The following is a 19,134-nucleotide window of genomic DNA, read 5'->3' on the forward strand; positions in this document are numbered from 1 at the left end:
AGGGATTGACCTGCATCACAGCAGGGACCTGGGCTGCTGCAGTGACAACACCAGATTCTTAACCCACTGTGCCACAAGGAATTCTAGGGTTCATTCTTGATGTTGTATACTTTATGGATTTGGACGAATGTATAATGACATAGTTATAATACCACAGAGTATTTTCACCGCCCTAAAAATCCTCTTGCTCAGCCTATACATTCCTCCTAACCTCCTTGCCAACCCATCCCCAGCAACCACCGATCTTTTTATTGTCTTCATAGTTTTGCTTTTTCCAGAATGTCATATGGTTAGAATCATACAGTATGTAGCCCTTTCAGACTGACTTCTTTCATTTAGTGATATGCATTTAAGATTCCTTAAGGTCTTTTCATGGCTTGATGGCTCATATCTTTTTAGTGCTGAATAGTATTCCATTATCTGGATGTACTGCAGTTTATTTATTCATTCACTTACTAAAGGGCATCCTATGGCTTCCAAGTTTAATAAATAAAGCAGCTATAAAATCTGTGTGCAGGTTTTTGTGTGGACATAGGTTTTAACTCCTTTGGAAAAAAACTAAGCACAATGGCTGTACTGTGTAATAACAGTATATTTAGTTTTATAAGAAATCACAAAACTCTTCCAAAGCAACTGTATTATTTTGCATTCCTACTGGCAATGTGCAAGAGTTCCTGTTGCTCCACATTGCTGCCAGCATTTGGTGTTATAGTGTTCCAGATTTTGGCTTTCCTATCAGGTGTCTAATGATATCTCCTTGTTGTTTTAATTTGCATTTCCCTGATGACATATGATGAGGATCCCCTTTTTCATATGCTTAAGGTGCTGTATGTTTTCTTTGGTGAAGTCTCTTGAGTTTTTTCGCCCATTTTTTAGGTTGGTTTTTTCTCTTATTGTTGAATTTTAAGGGTGGTTTTTACGTCTTCGGTAGCTGTCCATTACCAGATGTCTCTTGTGCAAATGTTTTTTTCTCAGTCTGTGGTTTGTCTTCTTTTTCTTTTGACATTGTCTTTCACAGAGTATAAGTTTTTAATTTTCATTAAGTCCAGCTTACTAGGTTTTTTTTTTTTTCATGGTTTTGCTTTTGGTGTTGTATCTCAAAAGGCATTACCATACCCAAGTTTTTCTTCTATATTCTAGAAGTTTTATAGTTTTGCATTTTATATTTGGACTTAGTGTCAATTTTGAGTTAATTTTTGTGATGAGTCTAAGGTCTGCATCTTAGAGTCTTTTTTTTTTTTTTGGCATGTGGATGTCCTGTTCAAGCACCATTTGTTGAAGAGAATGTTTTACTCCATTGTATAACTTCTACTTCTTTGTCAAAGACCAGTTCACTGTATTTATGTGGGTCTATTTCTGAGTTCTCTATTTGGTCCATTGATCTGTATGCCTATGCTTTTGCCAGTACCCCATTGTCCTAATTAGTATCCTCGCAGTAAATCTTAAGGTCAGGTAGTGTCAGTTCTCCAGCTTGTTCTTCTCTTCCAGTCCTGGGTTGGCTATTCTAGGTCTTTACCCACCCCCGTTAACTTTAGAATCAGCTTATTGATGCTCATAAAATAACTCGCTAGGATATTTTGGTTGAGATTGCCTTGAATATATAGATCAATTTGGAAAGAACTGACATCTTGACAATATTGAATCTTTCTAGCAGTGAACATGAAATATTTTTCCATTTATTCAGTTCTCCTTTGATTTTGTTTGTTAGAGTTTTGTAGTTTTCCTCATGCAGCTCATATATGTGTGTGTGTATATTTAGATGGATAATTTTTAAGTCCATTCTGCCAATCTCTTGACTTTTGATTGGGGTATGTAATCCATTTACATGTAATAAAATTACTGATAAAAATTAAGATTTATACCTTCCCTCTCTCCCTCTTCCTTTCCTTTCCTTCCTTCCTTCCTTTCTTCCTTTCTTCCTTTCTTTCTTTCTTCCTTCCTTCCTTCCTTCCTTCTTCTTTCTTCCTTTCTTCCTTCCTTCCTTCCTTCCTTCCTTCCTTCCTTCCTTCCTTCCTTCCTTCCTTCCTTCCTTCCTTCCTTCCTTCCTTCTCTTTCTTTCTTTCTTTCTCCTTCTTTTTCTTTCTTTCTTTCTTTCCCAAACCTGACATATGGAAGTTCCTGAGCTAGGGGTAAAATCAGAGCTGCAGCTGTGGTCTATACCACAGCCATGACAACACTGGATCTGAGCCACACCTGTGATCACTGCATCTTGTGGCAGCACCAGATCCTTAATCCACCGAGCACCAAGGCCAGGGATCAAACCGCATCCTCATGGACGATATGTGGGGTTCTTAACCCACCGATCCACAACAGTAACTTCTCTTTTTCTTATTTTTATATGTCCTACATCTTTTGCATTCCTTTATTCTTTGATTCTTGCCTTCCTTTGTTTAGATATTTTTTATTATGCTCTTCCAATTTCCTTTTTTTCTTCTTCTATTTTTAGTTACTTTCTTAGCACTTAGCCTAGCATTACAACTAGCATCTTAAAACAGTCCCATTTAGATTAATTGTAGTTTAATATCAGTAGTATACAAAAACTTTTCTCCAGTATATCTCCATTTCCATCTCTCTTTTATGTACTATTATTGTAACCAAGGTATACTTTTATTCACTACATGCTTATCAACTCATTTTTATAATTATTGTGTCATACAAGTGTCTTTTTTTTGTCTTTTTGTCTTTTTTTGTTGTTGTTGTTGCTATTTCTTGGGCCGCTCCCGCGGTATATGGAGGTTCCCAGGCTAGGAGTTGAATCGGAGCTGTAGCCACCGGCCTACGCCAGAGCCACAGCAAGGCGGGATCCGAGCCTCGTCTGCAACCTACACCACAGCTCATGGCAACGCCGGATGGTTAACCCACTGAGCAGGCGCAGGGACCGAACCCGCAACCTCATGGTTCCTAGTCGGATTCCTTAACCACTGCGCCACGACGGGAACTCCCATACAAGTGTCTTTTAAACAGATCAAGGAAAGAGTTATATTTAAAGAATTGCATTTATGTGTTTTTCATAATTCATATTTAGTTCAATTTTGGGGGTGCTTTTTACTTCCTTGTGTGGATTCAAGTTATCATGTAATGTACTTTATTTCAGCCTGAGGGATTCCCTTTAGTATTTCTTGTAAGGCAGGTCTGTTAGCAACAAATCCTCCCATGTCATTTTTTTTGGGTTTTTGATTGGTTTTAAATATGGAGATGTCTTAATTTCTCCTTCATTTTTCAAGGAGAGTTTAGCTGGATATAGAATTGTTGGTTGGTCATGTATTTCTTTCAACATTTTGAAGGTGGTCGTCTCATTGTCTTCCATCTTTTCCAATGAGACACGGCCATCTGTTATGTTACCCTCTTCATGGTCATGTTTTGGGCTACAACTTCTCCCACTCAGTTTTAGTTGCCTCTGTGCTTCCATCTGCTTTCTATCTTCCCATACCCATTGAAATCTTCTCTTGTCCCTTGCTCTGTGGGCTTAATTCTTTTTTAAAATTTCTTCTTACCAGCATCTTAGGTGGAAGGGGAAGCTGGTTTATTAATTCAATCCACTACTTAAATCAGGCATTATCTGTATCTTGCTATAGAAGGTAAGCTAAGTCTGTGGTGTTCCAGGAGCTACACACCTGCCTGTGTTTTAAGTCATTCAAGTTTATCACCCAAGTATTTGAAATAAGTTTCACAGAATAGTTTTTTCTTTGCAAAGTAGTTTAGGAATTGAGGCGTAAAATCTTGTTATCCTTTGTAGTCTGTAAATAAATGAAGATAGTGAAATAAATAAACTCTGTTTCACCTAGTATTCTAAGCTTTTCATGTTGAACTAGTTGTAATTTATTTTAAAAATTCTAAGCAATATATCACTATGTATTTAAAGGTGAATGTAATTATGTGTGTGTGTGTGTGTGTGTGTATATATATATATCCACAGTTATATACTTACTAAAAAGGATATTCAGATAATAAACTTCTCTTAGTTAGGAATCTAAATTATGGTGTCCAAAATGATATGGTATGGGGTGCTTGACTAAAAAGAGGCTGCTATGGAGATAGCAGTCTTCTTGCTAATACCACTTACATAGCTATGCTCAGATTCTAGATGATGTGTTTGGTTTAAAATAGAATTTTGGTAGGAACACTTGTATCCAGGTCTCATTCAGGAATATGAGGCTCTTCCTAGATCTGGTTTATGATATAGGACTTTTTGTTTTTTCTGTCTTTTTGTCTTTTTAGGGCCACACCTGCAGCATATGGAGACTCCTAGCCTAGGGGGTCAAATCGGAGATACAGCTGCTGGCCTACAGCACAGCCACAGCAACATGGGATCTGAACCATATCTGCCACCTACACCACAGCTCACGGCAATGCTGGATCCTTAACCCACTGAGCCAGGCCAGGGATCAAACCCGCATCCTCATGGGTACTAGTCAGATTAGTTTCTGCTGAGCCAGGACGGAAATTCCAATAGGACTTCTTAAGTCATGGTGAAGATTGTCTCAGGTGCTATAAAAAGCAAGTTTTATTGGCTCACAGCTAAGCAGAACGTAGGAGATATACCGTCACAGTAATGTGTAGAATACCTGCTGTTAGGTAAATACAAATTGCTTACCTAATGTAGTGGTTCTCAAAGCATTCAGCATCATAGAAAATAGTTAAAAATGCAGATTCTCAGCTCCACCTAGACCTACTGGGTGGAATTCTTGGGGTGGGACCCAGCAGTCTGGGTTTTTAAGAAAGCCTTGAAAGTGATTCTGATGAACATTGAATTGGGAATTGTTGACCTCTTTATGAGTTTAGAAGTGTCTGTGGTAGTGATGTGCATGTGAGGGTTGGTTCAAACTTGTAGAAGTAACCAGACAGGCATGGTTGTTTGTGAGAAAAGGCTAGGGAGTTTGGAAACTTTGCTTGTGAAGGCTAGCTTCACCTATTGCTAATACTTTACCCATCTGCTTTATCATAATATATTTTCTGAAGAGTCTGAACCAAATAGCATGTTTCTTTAAATGATGAAATAGTAAGAATCCTGCTGTAGTGTTGTTTTTCCTTGATCTGTGATGAGTCTCCTGAGAGCCAGGACCCTCCCTAAGGTGTATTTAAGGCCCGAGATCACAGAAGCCAGGGAAGTTCATAGCAATCTGCCAGACATAACGTATTTTCAAAGCAGTCAGTTCTTAGCTCTTTCTTTCCCTGAGGACTTACCTAGCTAGAAAGGCTGTAGGTGTTTGAAATTAAAAAAAAAAAAAAAAGTTTTTAAATGTCACCTGCGCTTTGGAGGTGATTTGAGGAGAAAACGGATTTTATATAGTTCTGTGGGTTTTTTTTATTTTTTTGAGGTTGCAGATTCAGAAGTGAGGGCTTAACACTTTCAAAGACATCTGTCTTTGTTTTGTTTTACTACATAAGGAGTCATAAAGAATGCTTTAAATCTTTTAAGGACAATATACTACCATTGTATTAGGAAACTATGTTTTATAGCATTTGAGCCAATAGATAAATCTTCAGTCAGCCATTCATGATGAGGGATGTGGATAAAATGTGTTATTGGTATTAGGGAAGGCTCCCAAAGGAGAGAAAATGTGGATTGAGGGTTGAATTTATTGTCATCATGCATATTTGGCTGAAGGAAAAACACCTACACCCTCAGGGAATTAAAAGGAACACAGATCTGTCAGGTTAAAGAGCAGCAAGAAGTTGAAGATATAATTGTGATCAGGAAAACTAAGGTAAGGAGAATGCCGTTCCTAGCTTTTGTGTAGTGGTACTGTCATATAATTGATAGGCTCTTAGCAGTAACATTGAGATAAGTACCATTCCTCCTTTACAAATGAAAAGGCTGAGGTTTAGAGAGATTAAATGATGGTGGTTTGGTGGCAGCTACTTCTTATTGACACATATTCATGTATTTCTTCAGCAGATCTTTGAGTACCTACTACATGTCAGGCCCTGTTCTGGGCTTTGGAGACACAGCAGTTAGTTGACAAAGCAGACAAAAATATATGCCTTCCTGGAGCTTACATTTCAGTAGGGAAAGGCAGCTGATAAATAAGTAAATTATGTAATGTGCTAGATGTATTTTTTTCCGTAAGTCCTGAGGAGAAAAGTGAAATGGGGGGGGGGGGCTGGTTTAAATTGTAAACAGGGTGGCTAGAAGGGTTTTGAAGAGAAGGGTGATGTGAGCCATCTGAAGTTAACCAGATCACTCTGGCTACTGTATTGCAAACAGACTGAATTATGGATCAGGCATGGAATTAGGTCTGTGTACTCACTGTCAGGCAGTCTTTAATAACTGCTGCAGAGCAGAAAATGAGTCTCAGTGTGCTTAAAATCACAAAGCTAGTAAGTGCTAACAACTCTTGAAAATATGTTTGGATTTTATAACCTTATGTTTAGACCAGCCACATTTCTGTTTCTGTTGGGAGGAGGAGCCAAAAATGTATAAAAGGGCTGTGTTCTTGATACTTGTCTTTGGGGCAGCAGTGAACGAAGATTTGGATAAAGGATCAGCAAATTGCACAGAAGCAAACAAATTTGGGAAATCTTGCTGTGGAAAGAGAATCTGAAAAGTTTCTTGAAAATGAAAGAATTAATTATAAATGGTACAGAATCCAGTGTAACTAACGGAGTTATGATGCATAATGTTGATGAGTAATGATGATGTTCTGTTTACTTAGTGTGAGGTCTTCATTGTTAAGCTATATGTATAATAGTTAAGAGTACAAACTCTAGAGTTGAACTGTGTAAATTCAAATCCCAGCTCAAATCCCAGTTCAAGTAATAGCTGTGACTTTAGGCAAATTACTTGACTTTTCTTAGCTTTAGTTTCCTAATCTGTAAAATAGGTATAAGGTACAAATGAAACATGTTCTTACCACACCATCCAGCAATCATGCTCCTCCATGTTTACCTGAAGGAGCTGAAAAACTTATGCACACAGATATTTATAGCAGCTTTATTTGTAATGATCAAAATTTAGAAGCAGGGAGTTCCTATCGTGGCACAGTGGAATGAATCTGACTAGGAACCATGAGGTTGTGGTTTCGATCTCTGGCCTTGCTCAGTGGGTTAAGGATCTGGCGTTGCCATGAGCTGTGGTGTAGGTCTCATACACAGCTCAGATCTGGCGTTGCTGTGCCTGTGGTATACGCCAGCACTGTAGCTCCAATTCAGCCCCTAGCCTGGGAATCTCCATATGCCGTGATTGCGGCCCTAAAAAGACAAAAAGACAAAAAAAAACAAAAACACAAAACAGCTTAGAGGCAACCAAGTTGCCCTTCAGTAGGTGAGAGAATAAACTGTGGTGCATCCAGAGAATGGAATATTACTCAGCACTAAAAAGAAATGAGCTATCAAGCCATGAACAGACATGGAGGACTTTAACTGCACATTACTAAGTGAAAGTAGCCAATCTGAAAGGGCTACATAATGTATGATTCCAACTATGTGACATTCTAGAAAAGAGAAATAAAAAGATGAGTCGTTACTGGAGTGGGGTGGGTGGGAACATAACTCAGCAGAGCACAGAGGATTTTTAGGACAGTGAAAATACTCTGTATGATACTGTAATGATAGGTATATGTCATACATTTGTCCAGATCCAGAGATTGTCCAAGATAAACTTGGTACCATAGCTTATCTTAGGTACCAAGAATGAACCCAGAAATAAGCTGTGGACTCTGGGTAATTATGATATGTCAGTGTAGGTTCATTTGTTGTAACAAATGTACCACTTTGGTGGGGATATTGATAATAGGAGCAGCTATACATGTGGGGGTATATGGGAAATATTTGTACCTTCCACTCAGTTTTGCCATGAACTATGGACCTAAAGCTACCCTTAAAAATAAGCTATTTTTAAAAACGGGAATAGGAGTTCCAGTTGTGGCTCAGTGGAAATGATTCTGACTGATATACACGAGGACACGGTTCGATCCCTGGCTTTGCTCAGTGGGTTTAGGATCCAGTGTTTCCGAGAGCTGTGGTGTAGGTCGCAGACACAGCTTGGATCTGACATTGTTGTGCCTGTGGTGTAGGCCAGTGGCTACAGCTCCCATTGGACCCCTAGCCTGGGAACCTCTGCAGGTGTGGCCCTAAAAAGGCTAAATAAATAAATAAATAAAACAGGAATGGTAGCATTCACCTATTAGTGTTGTTATGGGGATTGTATGAGTTGTAGAGTATTTGGAACAGTGCAAATGGTATGGATTAAGCTTATCTGATTTAGTTATTATATTATTCATGAACATAAAAATATTTACGTAGATTTCGTAGGTTCACTCATAGACTTGGGGTTGGTTCCATCTCTGTTTTTCCCCATGTAAATTTTACTTTTTCAGTCTCAAATTCCTCTATCCTGATTAACATGTAGAATCTAATCACATTGACTGTATGTACTTCTTTAAGTGTGGGCACAGGGCCTCTTAGAATGAGCTGGAGGGTAAACTGATAATACAGATTGTACAGATTGTTACAGAAGTATACAGATTTGTTACCCTTCTCATGGAATTTACCAACTCAGACATTTTGAGGGTGGACCAAGGAATTTGCCTTTTCATAAGCATCCAAGGCTATTCTGATGCAAGTTGGAGTGCTGGTTCTTTGAGAGTGTGGGAAGGATTATATCACACTTCTAATCTCCCAGGCACTTAATGCAATCTTCACAAATTCTCTCCCCCAAAAATGCATGTAGATTTTAACAGATCACTGTATACCTGGAAGCTAGAAGGAAAGTAGTGACCCTAAAACTCCTCGGTCCACCTCAGAACCCAGTCTCTTGTGTGAAATGACTTCTTTTTTAAATGAAGGAGAACAGTCTTTACGTCAGACTCTTTGTGGTGATTCTTCCTAAAGTGTAATAGGCCATTGCTGTTCTAACTTTTAAGTAGTGAGTATATGATTGATCCTAAACGGTTGAGTCATTTTGAGGGACTTTTGGGGATAAAAGCAAACTGTAGAATAGAAAAACAGCTATCATTAGCAACAGGTAATTAAATTAAGTAATAAATGATTGTGCAGTGAAATGATAGGATTACTATTCAAACCCTTTTTCTCCTGACCCTACAGCCAGGCACATGAAATAAATTCAGTTGTGGATGGAGATAATGTTTCATAAGTCTTCTTGAGAAGCTCAGTCATTACTAACTACTGGCAGGACTGTTCTGCTGATAAAGAAGGGATTACTTTACAAATACTTTTAAAAAATAATGGAAAAATGAAGTGAATACAGATTTAGAAGGGAAAGAAGCAAAAAGATTGCAAGTATTGGTTTGCAAATGAAAAAAACAAGCATTTATTTAATACCTGTATACCCAAGATTGTGCTAGAAACACACAGGCATACACACAATCTCTCTTCATATTCACAGCATCTTAAGAAAGATATAATAATCCTTATTTTATGGAAAATAAAATTGAAACTCGAAATGGCTCATACAGTAGGCAATGAACAAAATCAGAATTTAAACACAACTTTTTTTTTTGTCTTTTTGTCTTTTCTAGAGCTGCACCTGTGGCATATGGAGGTGCCCAGGCTAGGGGTCTAATCGGAGCTGCAGCCTCTGACCTACGCCAGAGCCACAGCAATGCAGGATCCGAGCCACATTTGCTACCTACACCACAGCTTATGGCAACACCGGATCCTTAACCCACTGAGCAAGGCCGGGGATTGAACCCGCAACCTCATGGTTCCTAGTTGGATTTGTAAACCACTGAGCCGTGATGGGAGCTCCCTAAACACAACATTTGAGTGTATGGTATAGTTTAACCTAGTTGAGCTGTTTATAATTGATTAGCAACTATATACAATTGCACTGCAAATGAATGTTTTTTTGCAAAACCAGTGCACAGTGAGCACTATTTCAGAGGTCCCTTGGATTTGAGTTATTCGAAGAGGGCCAAGGGTGTTTCCGCTTCCAACCAAGATGAAAAAACGGAGACCAGAATCACCCTCCTGCCTGAAGTAACTAATGATAGACAAAATATATTTAAAAATGAGTTTTGGACATTGGAAAGCAGGCAGCTTAGGATTGTGTTTTGTGAGAGAAGAAACTAATGTGGTGGACCTAAGAGGGTGCCAGCTGCCTTCCCCGCAGTGCAGGAATGCTAAACAGAGCCTTCTCAGAGATGTGTGGAGAGCCAGGGTGGTGAGAATTTGCAGTGCTGGGTGCTGGAGAGAAGGCAGCAGCATGGAGAGAGGCTCTAGAGAGGTGCAGAGGACCCCTCACGTCTTTGCTGGCCTAAGGTGTTTGGCTGAGTGCTCATTTGTGCAGACAACCCAAGACTAGGGAAAATACAGGAAGGCATAGACCCAGTAGTTTCCAGGGCTCTCAGAGGGGGCTGGAAATAGTTCATGTTCCCACCAGCCAGGGAAGAAAGGCCTCATGATACCCAGAGCAGCGGGTGGAAGCCTCAGAAAGATGTGGCCTTAAGCAATGGGCTAAATAAGCCTGAAATGACGTGCCTCTGGAACTGCTGTAAAGTAATAGAGATTTCCTTGAGAAGGATAGAAGGATTAAGTAAGATAAAACAGGAAAAAATATATGACCGATGTTCAGGCAAACAGGAAAGCTGTTTAATTTGTAAAGCAGTGGAACGGAGGCTACTAGACTTTTTTTTTTTTTTTTTGGCCATACCTGTGGCATGTGGAAGTTCCTGGACCAGAGATCACACCCATGCCACAACAGTGACCTGAGCCACTGCAGTGACAGCACTAGATCTTTAACCCACTGAGCCACTTGGAATCCCAGTACTAAACTATAAACTATAGCAAGTCATCAGCAACTGCAAAAATGAAAAGGAATCAGCACTGGATGTTTTTGATGGCCCTACGGATACAAATAGAACTGATTTTCTCTTTTAACCTTCAGGGGTTTTTTAGGTCTTCTCCTCCCTGTTTTTTTTGATTGGGTTGTTTTTTGGTTGGGGGATTTTGTTTTGTTTTTGTTTTAATTTTATTAGAGTTGACTTCAAACCTTCAGACTTTGAAAGGTCTTGAAATACTCTGTTCCTCAAACTAATAATTTTATTATATATTTCAGTTCTTCGAAAATTGGTAATTTAGCTCAAAGCATCTTTGGTAACTCTTGGGTTACTAACATCTTTAAAGAAAACTTTCCATTCTTCCACTGTTTTCCTAGGTTAGAAGAATTACTTTTCCATATAGAGCATGTAGTCATGTTGTTGGTAAAAATGTATATTTAAGCTTTACAAATGTAGGTAAGTAACAGAAAAGGATAATTTTTTTTACTACTATTAAAGGAGACTTTTACTATACATGAAGTCCCTTTACTGTACATACCATATTGTTTGAAGATGGACCATCCTTAATTCTGTAGATTAACTTATACTTTAGCAATTGTACTGTCAATCTGCAAACTAGGAACATTTATCACCCCAAAATGGGAGACATTAAATTGGGATTTACATCTTATATTGGGGAAAGCTTTCCTTATTGTGGCATTAGAGCCAGAAAAGCCGAAGGAAAAATCTTACAGGTTGGACTACAAGACAGAGTAGGACTGCTAGGCAAAACACACCATTAACATATTTAAGACATGGTAAACTATTTTTATTTTGTTTTTTGGGGGGGGGTTTTTTTTTTTTTCTTTTTTTTTTTCATTTTTTTAAATTACTCAAATGAATTTATCACATCTGTGGTTGTATAATGATCATAACAATCTGATTTCACAGGATTTCCATTCCACAGCCCAAGCACATCCCCCCACCCCCCAAACTGTCTCCTCCGGAGACCATAAGTTTTTCAATGTCTGTGAGTCAGCATCTGTTCTGCAAAGAAGTTCAGTCTGTCCTTTTCTCAGATCCCACATGTCAGTGAAAGCATTTGAGGTTGGTGTCTCATTGTATAGCTGACTTCACTTAACATGATAGTTTCTAGGTCCATCCATGTTGCTAAAAATGCTGGTATTTCGTTCTTTTTTGACGGCTGAGTAATATTCCATTGTGTATATGTACCATATCTTCTTGATCCACTCCTCTGTCGATGGACATTGAGGTTGTTTCCATGTCTTGGCTATTGTAAATAGTGCTGCAATGAACATTGGAGTACATGTGTCTTTTCGAGTCATGGTTTTCTCTGGATAGATGCCCAGGAGTGGGATTGCTGGATCAAATGGTAGTTCTATGTTTAGTTTTCTGAGGAATCTCCATACTGCTTTGCACCAATTTCCAATCGCACCAACAGTGTACTAGGGTTCCTTTTTCTCCACACCTTCTCCAGCACTGATTGTTTGTAGACTTTCGGATGATGGCCATTCTGGCTGGTGTAAGGTGGGACCTCAGGGTGGTTTTGATTTGCATTTCTCTAAGAATGAGTCACGCTGAACATCTTTTCATGTGTTTCTCGGCCATCTGTATGTCTTTTTTGGAGAACTGTCTGTTTAGATCTTCTGCCTATTTTTTTATGGGGTTGTTTGTTTTTTTGGTATGGAGCTGCAGAAGGTGTTTATAAATTTTGGAGATTAATCCCTTGTCAGTCAATTCACTTGCAAAGATTTTCTCCCATTCTGTGTGTTGTCTTTTTGTGTTGTTTAGGGTTTTCTTTGCTGTGCAGAAACTTTGAAGTTTGAGTAGGTCCCATTTGTTTATTTTTCTTTTTATTGTCAATACTCTGATAGGTGGATCTGAGAAGATGTTGCTGTGGTTTATGTCAGAGAGTGTTTGGCCTATGTTTTCCTCTAAGAGTTTGATAGTGTCTGGTCTTATATCTAGGTCTTTAATCCATTTGGAGTTTATTTTTGTGTATGGTGTGAGGGAGTGTTCTAATTTCATTCTTTTCCATGTGGCTGTCCAGTTTTCCCAGCACCACTTATTGAACAAGCTGTCCTTTCTCCATTGTATAGTCTTGCTTCCTTTGTCATTCATTGATTAGTTGGCTGTAAGTGCATGGGTTTAATTCTGGGCTTTCTATCCTGTTCCACTGATCTATATGTCTGTCTTTGTGCCAGTACATGGTAAACTATTTTTTAAAAGATATAGGAAATTCACTCTTCTAAAAAAAGCCTCTGGAAAACTACTTTGCCTCACTACAGCAATTCGAAGTAAAACAATAATGAGGTGATTCTGTTAAAAAGGTGTAAAATTCCTGCATTGATGACGAAGAGAGAAAAGTCACCTCTTAATACATTGTGTAATTTGGTCAGATCTTTCTGTAGGGCTGGTGGATTGGTATTAGGAGCATGCAGGCTGTAATTAATACATTGTGTAATTTGGTCAGATCTTTCTGTAGGGCTGGTGGATTGGTATTAGGAGCATGCAGGCTGGATTCATGTCCCAACTCTATCACTAAAATCTGTGATCTCAGACAAGGTTTCCCATCTGAGAAGATGGAGATAATAATAGTATATACTTCATAGAGTGATTCTGTAAGAATGACATGGATTTTGTAAAATAAAGCACTTAATATAAATTATGATATCTGGTGCACAGTTTTAGCTTCTGGAGGAGACATCATTTACATATTCAAAGGGCCCAGCAATCCAGGTGAACAAAATGGACCTGCTTCCAGTACACAGGTCGGCATCCAGACTTCTCATCAGCAATATTGTTTGTTAAAACACAGTGGAACAGTACCTTCAAATTCTGACATGGCTTGGCTTTCAATCCAGAATTCCGTAAGCAGCCAAATTATCAACTGAGTACGAGGATAAAATTATATTTTCAGAATGAAAGAACTTAGAAAGTTTACTTTTCATTAAAAAGTTACTTGAGGATAGATTAAAGCCAAAATAGAATCTGAGAAACAGTGGCCTCAGCTGAGGGGTGCAGTTGGAAGAAATCCCAGGTTGATAACTGTATATTGGGCCTATGAAGCTTCTCCACTCCATCCACATTAAAATAGGAACCCAGAGGGCTTGGAAAAAAATATTTTCAAAAAGCAAGCATATGATATGATTAAGATTTTGAAAGATTTTAGAGATATGATAAAGATTTATGGTACTTTTTTTTTTTTCAGGGCCGCACCTGTGTCATATGGAGGTTCCCAGGCAAGGGGTCAAATCAGAGCTATGCTGCTGGCCTACGCTACAGCAACACAGGGTCCAAGCCCTGTCTGTGACCCACGCCACAGCTCATGGCAATGTCAGATCCTTAACCCACTGAGTAAGGCCAGGGATAGAACCTGCAACCTCATGTTTCCTAGTCAGATTTGTTCCCGCTGTGCCACAACAGGAACTCCAAGATTCATGTTACTTTTATCAGCAAGAAAAAGGCAATTAAAAGCCAGGTGAAAGTCTGTATAAGAAATACAGCATCTTGGGAGTTCCTGCTGAGGCACAGTGGGTTAAGAATCCAGCTTCATTGGTTCAGGTCACTGCAGAGACCCAGGTACGATCCTTGGCTGGCACAGTGAGTTAAAGGATCCTCTATTGTCACAGCTGTGGTATAGGTTGCATCCATGGCTCAGATTCAGTCCCTGGCCCAGGAACTTCCATATGCCACAGGTTTGGCCATTAAGGAAGGAAGGAAGGGATACAGTATCTTAAATTGGCAGCAAAATAAAATGCACCCTTGTTGGAAGCAGTTAATGAAAGATAATCCATTTGACACTGATACTTCGAATGTTTGTTTTACTTTGAGCAGCACATGTTTTGCAATATAAGATAGTATTTTTTTTTTTTTCAGAAAAATGTTTTCTTTTTTTTTTTCTTTTTGGCTGCCCTGCAGCATATAGATTTCCTGGGCCAGGGATCAGATCCAAGCTTCAGTTGAGACTTATTCCACATCTGTTGGCAGCACTGGATCCTTTAACCCACTGTGCTGGGCCAGGGATCGAACCTATGGCCTGGCGCTGCAGAGACATTGCTGATACCATTGTACCACAATGAGAACTCAGGATTGTACTTCTTTTTATATGAGTCCAAGCATAGTACTTGGTAAAAAAAATTTATAGGGTATGTATATACAAATTATACATATGTGTATACAGATATATAATATCTAACATAATATATTGTCTTTTGTCTCACATATTAGAATAAGCCTATGGACAAAGCCTGGGAAACTTAATTATAGGTAAAACTAAAGCTTAAAAGTTAAAAATCTTTAAAGAAAAGATATAATTGGCAGAAGTTGGAAGTGGAGTGGAATAGTACAGGTAAAGTAATTTTCTTATTTTACAAGGTAGGGAATCAAGATACTGTTTAAAGTTGATAGAGTAAGAGATGGTTAAATGATGTTATTTAAAATTACAAAGATAATCAGAATATTTTAAAGTATGATGTAGTAAATGTGGAAAGGTTTGGCATAGTAGGAGGTAGGTAGAGAAAATGAGCCAATTTCCTCATTATTTACTCCAGGAATTCAATAAAATGGTTTAAAAATGATAAAATATTAAATATATTAATATATTAAATATATTAACTGCCCCCCCAGGAAAAACTAAAACCAATGTTTACATTGTTTATCTCTGGGAGTAAAATTTGGGGTGGGAGATAGGAGTAAGGAGACTTTACTTCTCATTCTGTACCATTTATTTCATTGTAAACTTTTATGTGTGTTTAATTATCTGTACCGAGTGTCTGTTTTTTAACCTAAAAATATACTACAAATCAACTTTAGCCAAGTTGTTTTTTTAAATATTCTATCCTGATGTGTCTTGAGACTGCTGAAAACACTCATGTGTGTGGTAAGCTGCATACACTGTGTGACAGGGGAGATGACTTGTTTTTGTTCTAATTTTTGATGATTACACCTCACCTAAATGGTAGATTTCAGCTCTCGGTACTAGATTATGAATAATTATAGAGTGTAAATATAAAAGGGCATCCAGGTCTGTGAGGTCTAGAACTATTGCATGAGAAAGGCGAGGGGAACTGCTGGTGGGAGTCTGGGAAGGTATAATTCAGGGTTAGGAGGAACATGAATGATCACCAGCAGGCTTTAGAATGTGGAAGAGAGGTTTTACTGTTCTGTGCGGTCTCCAAGGGCAGAAATGAGACCAGTGGGAAAAAATTAGAGTGGCCACATTATAAAGAGCTTTCCAAGTACAGAAGCTGCATGGTGATGTCACTGTTACTGTTCAGAGAGACTGTGGAGAGCATGTTCTTGTGGGTTAGAATTCTACTAGAGGACTTCTGATGTTCCCCTATGACTTTGAGTTTCTGAGGGGCTAGTTAAGAAGAAAATCTTAAGAAAGTCCGCAATCATATTTGTACTCTTTTATTACCCAAAAGGGTAAAATGAATTCAACACTTTAACGCCGTATTTTCACTGGGCATGAGGCGTTGGCAATTCAGAGATAAACAAGATACAAATAGATCCATGAAACTTAATCTGGAATGCCCATTTCAGCTTAATAGATGCGCAGTGAATGTTTCCCTTAAACCAGACTCTCCCCTTCTCTAAAGACAAATGAGCACATCATGGCATCTCTCAAGACCCCATGATGTGCAGGGAGCCAGTGTGGTGGTAGCATTTCATTACATTACAGCTGAAGAGCTTAGGGTGGCATCAGAGAAGGCTTCACAGAGAAAGTGACTACTGATTCCATCTTGTCACCACATGCTGGATCACCTGGGACATGATTCATAACTCTTTATCTACAAAACAGCCAGGTCTAGAACTCTGATCTAAAATTCCATCGTTCTAAAATGTTTTTTTGTCAAAATATGTTTTAAAGATACAAATTTATGAAAAGTAATATGATAAAAATGTTTACTGTGAATCTAAATGGATATTCTTTTGCATAAATGATTTTTAATTTTTTCATTTAATTTTTATTTTGGAGTATATGTCGCCAGAACTTGGCCTCGGTCTATTGCTGCTGAATAGAAACTTGGAGACAGAGTTTTGGGTGAAGGCAGAAAAAAATAGCTTTATTGCCTTGCCAGGCAAAGGAAGGTCACAGCAGGCTAATGCCCTAAAGACTGTACCCCCCTTGGGAGAGATTGGGAGGTGGTTTTATAGTTTGGGAGTGAAAAATAGGGCCACAGATTAGGATCAGCATAGATGCAAACTTTCATTGTTTTTCAAAGCTGGTGATCCTTCTTCCATTTGTTGGGGATTTTAGTTCTGCAGAAGAGCTCAGATATTGTTGTCTGTATTCTTTGAGGAGGAACCAGGACTCTGCCCCAAGGCTACATCCCCTCCATTCCTTGATTAGCAGCTGTTTGAACCTCCCCACTGGAACTCAGGAAGGTCAAGGAGCCTGAATGAGGCCTGTTTCCTAAAAAGAAATGGGAGCCACAGAAAGGCTTTTGTTCCCAGGAGCCCTATTGGGCCCTGCTCAGTTACATATACTTGATTTATAATGTTGTATTAGTTTCAGGTGTACAGCAGAGTGATTCAGTTATACATATATCCATTTTTTTCAGATTCTTTTCCCATACAGGTTATCACAGAATATTGATGGATATTCTTTCAGGTTAAGTTTTTGTTAGTTTCCTGGGACAGTGTGTTCCATTAGTCCATTGACTTATTGTTTTTATGTAACATTTGCTTGAAATATTATGCAATGCTATAAAATTTTGTGTTACTATCATATCAGATTTTGTTGTATTAATATCAAAGGAATTTCTTTTTTCTTTCTTGTTAGAATACCCCTATGATTTTAATTCTTGTATTTCTTTTGAAGGGAGACAGTTTCATCAAATAGGTCTTTGGATTAAAATTTTATACCTATTGAGAATATAAAACTTGATTGTAGGAATTTTAGTAAATTTTGTACAATTTTAATAAATTTGAAATTCTCTCTTTTTTTTTTTTTTGTCTTTTTGCCTTTTCTAGGGCTGCTCTCATGGCGTATGGAGGTTCCCAGGCTAGGGGTCGAATCAGAGCTGTAGCCACCAGCCTATACCACAGCCACAGCAATGCCAGATCCAAGCCTTGTCTTTGACCTACACCATAGCTCACGGCAATGCCAGATCCTTAACCCACTGAGCAAGGCCAGGGATCGAACCCTCAACCTCATGGTTCCTAGTCGGATTCCTTAACCACTGAGCCATGACAGGAACTCCGTAAATTTGAAATCTTGAAGGATCACTGAAATTTGTGAAGTGACTTTCTTCCCAAAGCAGATATTCCAAGGAAACATTAATTAAGGCTGTATTTAATTACTGCTGTTAATTTATTGGTACAAAAAAATTCAACAGATTTTTAGAGCATTTTTTAAAAAATACAGAGCACTTTAATAAGGTAATAAAAATTATAGTGTTGAACCCCCCCGTCGTTGATGTCTAAACTGTAAACATACTTTTTCAGAGAAAAATATTAAAATCATTATTTAGAAAAAACTTTAATATTGTGTATGATTTTCTGTTGTGTCAGTCAACTCTCTCCCTCTAGACAATTCCAAACTTCTAAAATGGCTTGGTTTTTTTGGTGACTAGCCCCCATCTAGGAGCCATGCAGTAGCCCACCTAGAGTGAGAGTTGCCTCATTAGAACTAAAACAAAAGGTGGAGTTCCTATGGTGGCTCAGCAGGTTAAGAACCTGACTAGCAGCTATGAGGCTGAGGGTTTGATCCCTGGCCTCGTTCAGTGGGTTAAGGATCCAGTGATGCTGCAAGATGCAGCATAAGTTGCACTTGCAGCTCAGATCTGGCATTGCTGTAGCTGTGGCGTCAGCCAGCAGCTGTAGCTCTTGATTTGACCCCTAGTCTGGGAGCTTCCATATCCTGCAAGTGCAGCACTACAAAGAAAAAAAAGGAACTAAAACAAAAGAGACTCCCAGGGCTCTTATCACTTAGGAATTTACAATGGTCTAGTTGCCCTGTGTCAGGAACCAGGGAGAAGAGACCAGTATGTGTTTTTCTTATTTCGCAATCCAACACGTGATAAGAGCTTAACAAAAGTGACAACTTGCTTTTGGAAACTGTAGCAACACAGTGATCACTTGGATCACTTAGAATCATATTAGCATGAGCTAAAGACTGTTACCTATAGATTAAAGTCATAAATTCGGTAAACCCTCACTTGATGGAATGAGTAAATATTGAGGGTTCTGTTCACTTTCCTAGTATACTTTCATGTCCTCAATTTTACTCCTTGAGCCCAGTTCTAGTATAGACTCCTTCAAGCTTTGTATCTGCCCTCCAGTTGGGACAGCCCTCCTGCTTGTCCAAGCTTGCGCCTTGTGATGCTTAGCACATATTAATTTGTGTCAATATCTTATCTTCCCAACTGTCTTACATGCATAAAGG

At 38.7% G+C, this 19,134-nt stretch overlaps 1 protein-coding gene across 1 annotated transcript in view; it reads left to right on the top strand.

Moving 5' to 3' along the window:
* Positions 1-19,134, top strand: part of PTPDC1 (protein tyrosine phosphatase domain containing 1) — a 95,886-nt gene that overhangs the window by 11,622 nt on the left and 65,130 nt on the right. The gene's annotated exons all lie outside the window — the stretch shown is intronic.

The sequence above is a fragment of the Phacochoerus africanus genome, chromosome 5 (assembly GCF_016906955.1).
Source record: "Phacochoerus africanus isolate WHEZ1 chromosome 5, ROS_Pafr_v1, whole genome shotgun sequence".
Taxonomy (NCBI): Eukaryota; Metazoa; Chordata; class Mammalia; order Artiodactyla; family Suidae; genus Phacochoerus; species Phacochoerus africanus.